Raw genomic sequence first — 10,329 nt, forward strand, 5'->3', positions numbered from 1 at the left:
CACCATGCTCGCGCACCCGGCGCCCGATGCACCGATCGCCCTCACCACCGGCGCCTCGGACTACGCGGTGGGCGCAGTGCACGAGCAATGGGTGCGTGGAGCTTGGCAACCGCTGGCGTTCTTCAGCCGGCAGCTTCGCCCACCTGAACGCCGCTATAGTACCTTCGACCGCGAGTTGCTCGGGCTTCACCTGGCGGTCAGGCACTTCCGCCATCTGCTCGAGGCCCGTGCGTTCACGGCCTTCGTCGACCACAAGCCACTGGTCTTCGCGATGGGCAAGGTCGCCGAGCCGTGGTCGGCCCGGCAGCAGCGTCACCTCTCGGCCATGTCCGAATACACGACGGACACCCGGCACGTCGCGGGAAAGGACAACCCAGTGGCGGATTGCCTTTCCCGGTCAGTCGCCCACGCGGTCCACCTTGGCATCGACTATGCCCGGATGGCGGCGGACCAGGCCGCCGACCCTGGTGTCCAGGCCTTGCGGACTGCCGTCACGGGCCTCAGTGTCACCGGGGTGCCGTTCGACGGCGCGGGCACGGCCCTCTTGTGTGACGTCTCCCTCGGGCGGCCTCGCCCCATCGTGCCTGCGGGCTGGCAGCGCCAGGTTTTTGACGCCATCCACTGCCTGTCCCACCCGGGCACGAAGGTCTCCCAGAGGTTGGTCGCCGACAAGTTTGTCTGGCATGGCCTCCGGAAGGCCGTCCGCGGCTGGACCAGGACGTACCTCGCGTGCCAGCGCGCGAAGGTGCACCGGCATACCCAGGCCCCATTGGCCCCGTTTACGGTGCCGGCACGTAGGTTCGACCACGTGCATGTGGACATGGTGGGACCTCTGCCCCCCTCGCGGGGTTTCACCCATGTCCTTACCATGGTGGACCGCACCACCCGGTGGCCAGAGGCCGTGCCTTTGGCGGCGACGACGGCGGCGGACGTCGCGCAGGCATTCATCGCCACCTGGGTCGCCCGGTTCGGCGCCCCCTCGGACATCTCGTCCGACCGCGGCCCCCAGTTCACCTCGGAGCTCTGGGCTGCGGTCGCGCAGGGGCTCGGGGTCCAGCTGCACCGAACCACGGCCTACCACCCCCAGGCCAACGGCCTGTGCGAGCGGTTCCACCGCTCGTTGAAGGCCGCGCTCCGGGCCACCCTCCGCGACGGCGGCTGGGTCGACAAGTTCCCCTGGGTCCTGCTGGGCCTCCGGACGGCGCCCAAGGAGGACCTGCGTGCATCCGCGGCGGAGTTGGTCTTTGGACAACCGCTGCGGGTGCCGGGCGAGTTCCTCCCCGACCCCACGGGACCTTGGTCTGCAGTGCAGGAGCGCTCTGCGCTGCAGGAGACCGCCCGGAGGTTCGCCCCGGTGCCGACGGCGCACCACGGGCACCCACCAACGCACGTCGCCCCGGAGCTTCGCACCGCGGAGTATGTCTTCGTCCGGCATGATGCCCACCGGACACCACTGCGGCTCCCATACGACGGGTCCTTCCGCGTGCTGGAGACCGGGGTGAAATACTTCACCTTGGACATCGGCGGTACTCCCGACCGCATCTCGGTGGATCAACTCAAGCCGGCCCACCTCGACGTGGACCACCCACTGCCGGTGGCTCGGCCCCCGCGTCAGGGCCACCCCCCGGCGGGCGGACCCCCGGCACCGCCCAGCACCGCCGGCACGCCGCCCCCCGGTCCGGCACCCATCCCGGGTACAGCCGGGGGCATCCCAGCTGGCATCCCTGCACCCCGGACGCCGCCGGTCGCCAGAGGGCGCTTCGACCGGGTCATCTGTTTGCCCCGCAAACTGGCCCTCCAGGTGCGCGGGAATTCTGGGGGGGGGTGTGTGGCGGACACAAAAGCCCACTGGCGTGGTGACATCATTCCGCGCACCAAGTGGGCGGCGGCCACGCCCGAGGGGTAGGCGTGGCCTCAGGATATACACCGGGTGCGCAGCCCGGAGCGCGCCAGTGCTACAGTGACCTCTTGTCAATAAAGACACTTTTGTTTTAACCGCGTTGTCCGCTTCCTCCTTGGTAGCAAGTCGCACGCGTAGCACCGCGCTTCAACACTATTATTCTCTGGCTCTGTCATGCGCGATCATCCTCCTCCGTTTCCTCTACATCTTCCTCCTCTTCATCCCCTTCCTCCTCCTCCTTCTCCTCCTCCTTTTCCTCCTGTTCCACCTACTCCTGCTCCTTTCATTAGGCCACTCCCCTCTCCATTTTCCTCCAAGTCCACCTCCTCAAGCTCCATCCACGATCATCAATGGTAAATACACTACAGTATTGTGCACATTACTTTACATGGTACTTTGTATGCCTCCGTCGACAAAGTCGCCCCCAAAATGTTACGAAGTCGCCGGAGGCGTTATGTTTTCAAGTTGTCCGTCCGTCCGGCCCTGATAGGTTTTTGTTACCACGATAACTTGAGAAACTTGAGAACGACTTTCTCCTCCACCGTCTGGGGAAGCACACACGGAGCTTAGTCAAACTTGGTGCAGGTATGAATAATGAGGTATAAATGAACTGATTCGATTTTGGGTCCACGAGGTCAAAGGCCAAAGGTCAGAGGTCATGTTAGGTTAAAAAAAATCCTGTTACTGCGATAACCTATGAACCAGTGATGGGATTCTGATCAAATTTTGTACAGTTATGTAGAATTATGTAAATATGAACTGTTTAGATTTTGGGGTCAAGATGTCAAAGGTCAAAGTCTGTAATATGTCTATAACTTGAGAACGACTGAAGTGACCCAATTCAAACTTGGTACAGGTCTGTATAATGATGTAAAGATTAACTGATTATACTTTGGGGTCAAAGGTCAAAGTCTGTATTAGGTCTATAACCTGAGAACGGCGATAGGGATCTAATTCAAACTTAGTACAGATATGTACAATGATGTAAAGATTAACTGATTAGATTTTGGGGTTCCAAGGTCAAAGGCCAAATGTCAGAGGTCATGTCAGGTAAAAATGTGATAACTTGTGAACAGCTGAAGGGATTTAAATTAAAACTTGGTACAGGTATTGTTACGGATTCGTCACTTCCGTTGTTGTGGTTTTCATCCACTGTAAACATTTTTGATTCCATGTACTATGATTGTTGTCGTTTAAGGAAGATAGAGATTACTATTTTCAAAAGGTAAAAAAGCTAATGTTTTAAATGAAACCGGAACCGGACGACGACGAAGAGGAAGAGGAGGAAGAGAAGGCAGAGCGAGTGAGTCGGACAAGAAGCCGAGCTGCTTCAAGGTCCTGAGCGAACGTTGGCGAACGACGGTCACGTGTGAACTTTGGGTTTCCTGGGAAAGAGATTCCTGCGGCAGAGTTGTTAGCGCTGTGACAGATAAACCTGCGTGACAGGTTTTGCGGTTGATTCTGAGGAGAATCATCGGAGTGCCGTTACGCCACGAGAACGGGCTGTCGGCCATTTTTACCTCGCGCAGGATTTGCGCTTCGCTCAAGGTTTTTCACTTCGCTTCAACCATTTTCACCGCATTCAGACGTTAATCTGGTGTGTGTGTGCAACGTGGCTTTTGAGTGGGAAATCTGCGGTTCGCCGAGTGGGAGCCGTGGAACGTCCACACCCGAGGGTGTGATTTCCCAGTCGCCTTGAGGGCGCCTTTGCGCAGCTTTGGCAGCGTGACTGTGACTGTCATCCGAACGGGATTCTGGTCTCGATTAGACATCGTTCTGACGATCACTGGAGCGGATCGACTTTGGCTTGATGCCGGAATAGAGACATTGGGGAATGTTCTTCTTTTCGCTCACTTGGAGCACAGTGAGTTATATTGTACGAACCTGATGGTACCATCATAGGAAATATATATTGGTTGTACAATTGATTACTATTGTTGTTGTACTGTTATTCTTGTGTGATCTTAATATAATACTTGTTTGTTGGTAACAATTGGTGTGGTTTCACCATTGATCTTTGACATACAGAATAACACATCTTTCTGCCGTGACTCCTCTCGGGGCTCGGAGGTACACCGTGACCGGGGTTTGGGGAGGAGCACGTAACAGTATGTATATAGTAATAATGTTGGCGGAGGCATATCAGTTGACGTCGCCAGAGGAGAGGGTATTGCATTTGAGTCAGTTTGTTTGTTACTTGCCGGAATAGATTCAAGCAAGTATGTTGGTTGGTTGGTTTGTCTGTCTGTCTGTTTGTCTGTTTGTCTGTCTGTTTGTGCGCAATACTACATCTACATCGTTGCACATAGCATCGCCATACTTTACACACATATTTGCCTTGCCCTGGAATAGACTGCCCAATTTTTAACTCTCTAGGCCCAAGGTCAAGCCCAAGGTCACCCAAAACGTGAAATCAGGGGGGGTCGAGTTTTCATTGAAAATATATTTCAAACCACTATAACTCTGAAAGGACAAGAGATATGCACACACTTACTCAGTTACCTTCCATTGCTTAGCGTATATACATGTATAGATTTCCCGCCATTTTGATCCAAAATGGCCGATAAAAAGTACATTCCGGCAAGTCCTCGGTCTCTGACCGATTTTTCATTTGTTACTTGCAAAATCGAAGATTTTTCAAGTATATTGGTCGGTTGTGTTTGTGGTTCTGTCTGTCTGTTTGTTTGTCTGTCTGTTTGTCTGTTTTTCACCGGCCTACAGGTCACAATTTTCAACCGATATTCCACGAAACTTCACCAAATGGTAGAGTTGGTCAAAAGCAAGAAGCCTATTGTTTTTGGTGTCAATAGGTCAAAAGGTCAACATAGGCCAAAGGTCACCAACTTTGCTGAATTTCTAAAATCCTCAATTTTCATCCGATTGACTTGAAATTTGAAGAGGACTTGCATGTCTGGTCACTGAATTCAACCAAGTATATTTGAGGTAAATATGGGCCAAAAGGTCAACATAGGCCACATTTCTAAAATCCTCAATTTTCATCCAATTGACTTGAAATTTGAAGAGGACTTGCATATCTGGTCACTGAATTCAACCACCAAGTATTTTTGAGGTCAACATAGGCCAAAAGGTCAACATAGGCCAAATTTCTAAAATCCTCAATTTTCATCTAATTGACTTGAAATTTGAAGAGAACTTGCATATCTCAACACTGAATTCAACTGCCAAGTATATTTGAGGGCAACATAGGCCAAATTTCTAAAATCCTCAATTTTCATCTGATTGACTTGAAATTTGAAGAGGACTTGCATATCTGGTCACTGAATTCAACCACCAAGTATTCTTGAGGTCAACATAGGCCAAAAGGTCAACATAGGCCAAATTTCTAAAATCCTCAATTTTTATCCAATTGACTTGAAATTTGAAGAGGACTTGCATATCTGGTCACTGAATTCAACCACCAAGTATCTTTGAGGTCAACATAGGCCAAAAGGTCAACATAGGCCAAATTTCTAAAATCCTCAATTTTTATCCAATTGACTTGAAATTTGAAGAGGACTTGCATATCTGGTCACTGAATTCAACCACCAAGTATCTTTGAGGTCAACATAGGCCAAAAGGTCAACATAGGCCAAATTTCTAAAATCCTCAATTTTCCACCAATTGACTTGAAATTTGAAGACGACTTGCATATCTGGTCACTAAATAGGGAAACTAACTATTTTTGAGGTCAAAAGGTCAAAGGTCAACTCAAGGTCAACCTTCCAAAATCATAATTTTTCATCTGAAAAATCGTCACTTTTCTTCCTATTGGTCCGAGCTTTGATCAAGATTGTCAATTTTAATCTTGATGAAATGGACAATTTGCTGTATCAATGGAATTTTTTTTTCTTGGGGAGGGGTTGGGGGGCGTATTTTGCAAGTATCGTGCTCCGCATGACGTCTTCTTGTTTGTCTGTCTGTTTGTTTGTCTGTTTATTTGTCCGCACAGAATAAATATGATTTTCTCTGCAACCGCTGGTCCGATTGACAGGAAATTTTCACCATAGGAGCAACTCCACCTGAAGAATTTTTTATTTATAATTATGACATCATAGGTCCCGTGGTATGGGCGCCATCTTGGAAAAACAGAAAAACTTTGCACCTCTATATCTCCGAAAGCGCTGCATAGAAAAAATTGAGACATGGCTCATTGTAAAGAACTCTCTATGGGGAATAAAATATGTTAATGATGATGTCATAGGTGCCTCCATTATGACATCATAATTCGACAAGTACAAAACTTCATCCGATCAAGATGAAATTTATTGAGCATCATCTAGGGATAAATTGGTGGAGAAAAAAAATAACGATGACGTCATTGGTCACGTGGTTCGGCCGCCATATCTGTTTTAACACAAAAGCCTTAAATACCACTGAAACCACATCCTGGTGAGGGTCTTCAATCTCTGATTGCTCTTTCTTGTTCTTATTTATATTATGCTTTTAGTTATGTTTTTTTGTAGTTTAGGTATTTTATGATTATGAAACATGATTAGTTTATGAAACAGTGCGGACAAATTTTATGATTAGGAAGTCAATGAATGTAAATGTACAAAATATGCTTTTTTTTGGCTTATTAAAGGTGTTTTTAGTGCAATAAACTTTCGACTTGGGACACATTAAATGTTACTTATGTTAATTTAAATGGGAAAAATCGTTTCCACTAAGTAGTTTCCTAGAACGTCACAGTTTTTAGGGACACATTAATGATAACTTACTGCACTATAAATTTAGAATGATTCTTCTCACCATTGAGAGATAGGGCCAAAACGACATATATCACAATATCTCAAAAAGTTTGGGATGGATTCGGTCGAAACTTGGTGGACAGGTTGGGTATGTGACAAGGACGAATTGATAAAATTTTGGTGAAGAATCGGATGCGGATACGAAAACTTTTTTATTTTTAAGTGATTCTTCACCATTGAGAAATGAGGCCAAAAATGATACACAGCACAATATTTCAAAAAGTTGTGGACGGATTATGCCAAAACTAGGTGGATGAGTTGGTTAGGTGACAACAAGCCAATTAGATTTTCGTTCACGTCTGAATCCAGATCCAGCCTATCAGTGGGATACAAAACATAAACTGTTCAGCCTGGCGGAAGTATGCGCTCTACAGAATACCGTTATAGATTTTGTTGAGATCAGCATACATTCATCCTGCCACACACCCCTAACCTTGTTTCTCTCCTATTCTTCTCTCTTTTCTTCTCATTTTATCTCTAGATCTCAGCTGTGTATTGAACTAGATATCAAATTCACAATTAAGCTCTTTTTTTAGTGTCTAAGGCTAATTAAGAGTAATTAACTTGTACTTCTCTGGAGATAATGCATTGAAGGAGTACAATACTAAATAGTGTATGCTAATTTGGTTGGTCATGTGATGAGACATGTGACCATAGTAAAACAATAAATCTTAGCTTTAGGAGCAGCAGAAATGAAGGAGAAATGGAGAAAGAAGGAGAAATTTGGAGAACAACAGGAGAAGGATAAATGAGCAGAATATTATATCCAAAGCTCAAAAGGTAGCTCGTTTACTTGCCTTGGAGTTGTCTGGCCTGGGTTCGATTACTGATGGAACAAGATGCAATCACAAACTGGTCATGTGATGCATGCCAACAAGATGAGGCATACTGTTGCATCGCATCATATGGCACACTCACCTCTGCTCGGCCTGTCTTTTTAACACGTACTATTTTTTTAGGGGGCGTAAAATTGAGATAAATGAATTTGAAGCAACCGAAGAAGTAAAAACAGGGAATAAAGACATGGGTAAGGGAGTTGGGGATGAAAGAAATTAAAGGAAATTGGAAAAAGATAAAAGTTATGGAAAATAGAGAATGATGATGGTGCAAGAGATTGAGGAGAAGGAGGAGCGGGTGGGCCAAATCCTGACATTTTGCATACATAATAAGTACCGTAGGAGGATTTGTTCATTTTTGGATAACTTTATGAATTTTTAATTATCTTCTTACATGTTTGCATTGATTCTTGAGCATAATTAGCACAATCTGTGCCTATTGGCTGCCAAAGAATTGTCGTTCAAATGGCTTTCAGACTTTGATGGCATTTGAAAGAGTTGCAACAGACAGATGGCACAGCTGGCACTCCACATCATGTGGTGAAGATAACTACAGGGAGAAGGGTTTAACTTTTCCTTCTGATCACATGCCCTGCATTCACGTCCATCAACGAGTGAAGACGAGATTGAGAAAAGGAAGGAGGAAGGGTGACAAGATAAAAATGCAGATATAGTCGAGTATATCTATCCATTTTGGGGCTTAACCTAAAAACACAAGACCAATAGTCTAACAACAGAGTAGCCGGGCTTGTTTGATACTTTACTTGATGAGGATGGTATGACCTGGGTGGGGATACCAGTTAGCAAATAATGCAAGTATTAAATTTTTGACTTCAGGCATGGACGGCCAGTTCGTGAATAACTTGGGTAAAAAAACGGCAAATGGCAAACGATGAACCAATAAATTCCACATTCCTGTGCCACCTTCAGTCGAACGTCAGGTGTTGACAGCAGGTTCTCTATATTTTCATTCCAAGCAGCATCATTCCAAACATGGGACACCTGAACTTCTATGCACCTACAAGGACTTAATCCACAGCTTGATGGAGTACTGCTCTCCGCTCTGGGCTGGCTCTCCTGCCTCACATCTTGGCTAGCTTGACGCCGTAGAAACAAAGGCCTTCAAGATTATTAGAATCTCCCACGATGAACCTGAGTATATGGGTCTATCACTTCATCATTGTAGACTGGTCGGTGTTCTCCATGACTTCTACTGCCTCCTTCCCTTATGATCTTGCACCCTCTGCTCTTTCCATGCTTTTTCTCCCCCAGGTTTCTGCAGGGCACACACAGTCCACCATCAACCCCCTTATGGTGAAGTTACCTAAATACAGGATCACTGCTCACCTCGACTCATTCGTTCCTTTTTTTCCCCGACCTGTGGAATCAACTTCCACATTCTCATCAATCTCATTCTTCCCTCCAGGTTTTCAAGACTGCTGTTCCCCACTATCTCAGATTCTCCCCAATCCAAAGCCGTGATCCTTTCTACCCTCGTTAACCCCACTCCAATCCCTCTTCCTTCTAAATTTCCAGTTTTCCCTCATGAGATCCATCTTATCCACCCCACGCATCTTCTCCTGCTCCTCATTACTCTCTACACCCATTGTTGGGCCAAGTTTGCCTCGATCTTGGCCTTCAACTCTGCTGTTGATGTTTCCTCCCTCTCTCAACTGTTCCGTTTGTCCTGTTGCGTCCTGATCCGTTCAGTGTACTTGGACTAGCCAGAGCCTCCGTTAGGCACCCGCAGCCGCTGGGGGCCAGCCACAAATAGGGGCCTCCCACATCAGCTTTCTTTAAAGTCCAGTTGTGCAACATAGATGTTTACAATAACACTATCCTGCATGCCCACCGGCTGCCAATTGCTTCAACTCATCATTCTAGGTTTAATTCTTCACATCCTTCACTCATCCTTCATATACTGGGTTTAATCAAAGTCTTCATGTTGCACTTCACATCCACATGGCATTTCTATCTGTAAATCTCAATTCTAAATGAGGATGAAAAATACAGTGAAACACACGAATACCAGACCTTTAGTGGCAAAGTTGTTGTTGTTGTTGTTAATGTGCTCCTTCCATGTCTGTCACGCTTTATTCTAAAATCTTAAATGGCTCCTGCTGCCATACATTAAAAAATCTTCTTCATCCAATTCAGGAAGATAGACGGACTTTTAAAACAGAAACCTGTATCTTTATGTTAAACAGACATTGATTTTTTTCCAAGTACCGGTATAGACCTTATGCATATGACGTCACACAGACACACACCCTTAGAAACGGAAATGCGCCCTCGCTCAGAGGGCAAGCGCACGCAACGCGATGCACGATAGTCACGACTAGATACTTCCATGTTCACGAAAACATAAACATGGTAAATTTCTGCTGCGTTGTTGGGTGTTCTAATCGTAGCAATCGCGACAAGGACGTGCCCTTTTACTGTATTCCCACAGTGTTGGAACATCAAGGCGACCATGCAGCAAAACTGTCAAAAGAACGGCGAGAAAAATGGCTGTCCAACATCAAACGCAAGGGGTATGAACCGGCGAAGTCATCGCGAGTTTGTTCCGAGCTTTTCGTTCGAGGTATGTGTGTAATGCTGACTCGAATTTCGTTGTTTGAATGTCATAAAAAGTGTTTTCGATGCCTTAATTGTGTACCAATTTGTCTGAGTTGTTTAAGTATGAAAATCATGAAATTTAAGGAAAAATAGACTAACAGTCTAAGTGTATGCCAAAGTGGCAAGCCAGGCATGGTAAAACATAGCAAGTCTAAAATTAGCTGCGTTGAAACACAAACGCTAAAACAGACGGCTGCATTCATTCATGCTCTGAATTAACTGAACG

The 10,329-nt window shown here is 46.7% G+C and overlaps 1 long non-coding RNA gene across 1 annotated transcript in view; it reads left to right on the forward strand.

Annotated features, from left to right (window-relative positions):
* Window positions 1–10,030, forward strand: part of LOC137437981 (uncharacterized) — a 33,468-nt gene extending 23,438 nt beyond the window's left edge. The window contains exon 4 of the long non-coding RNA XR_010986625.2: window positions 9,937–10,030. This is a non-coding gene — a long non-coding RNA (uncharacterized LOC137437981). The remainder of the gene's footprint in view (window positions 1–9,936) is intronic.
* Window positions 10,031–10,329: the final 299 nt, after the last annotated feature.

Source organism: Myxine glutinosa, chromosome 12 (assembly GCF_964187855.1).
Source record: "Myxine glutinosa chromosome 12, kmMyxGlut1.1, whole genome shotgun sequence".
In the NCBI taxonomy this organism is placed as follows: Eukaryota; Metazoa; Chordata; class Myxini; order Myxiniformes; family Myxinidae; genus Myxine; species Myxine glutinosa.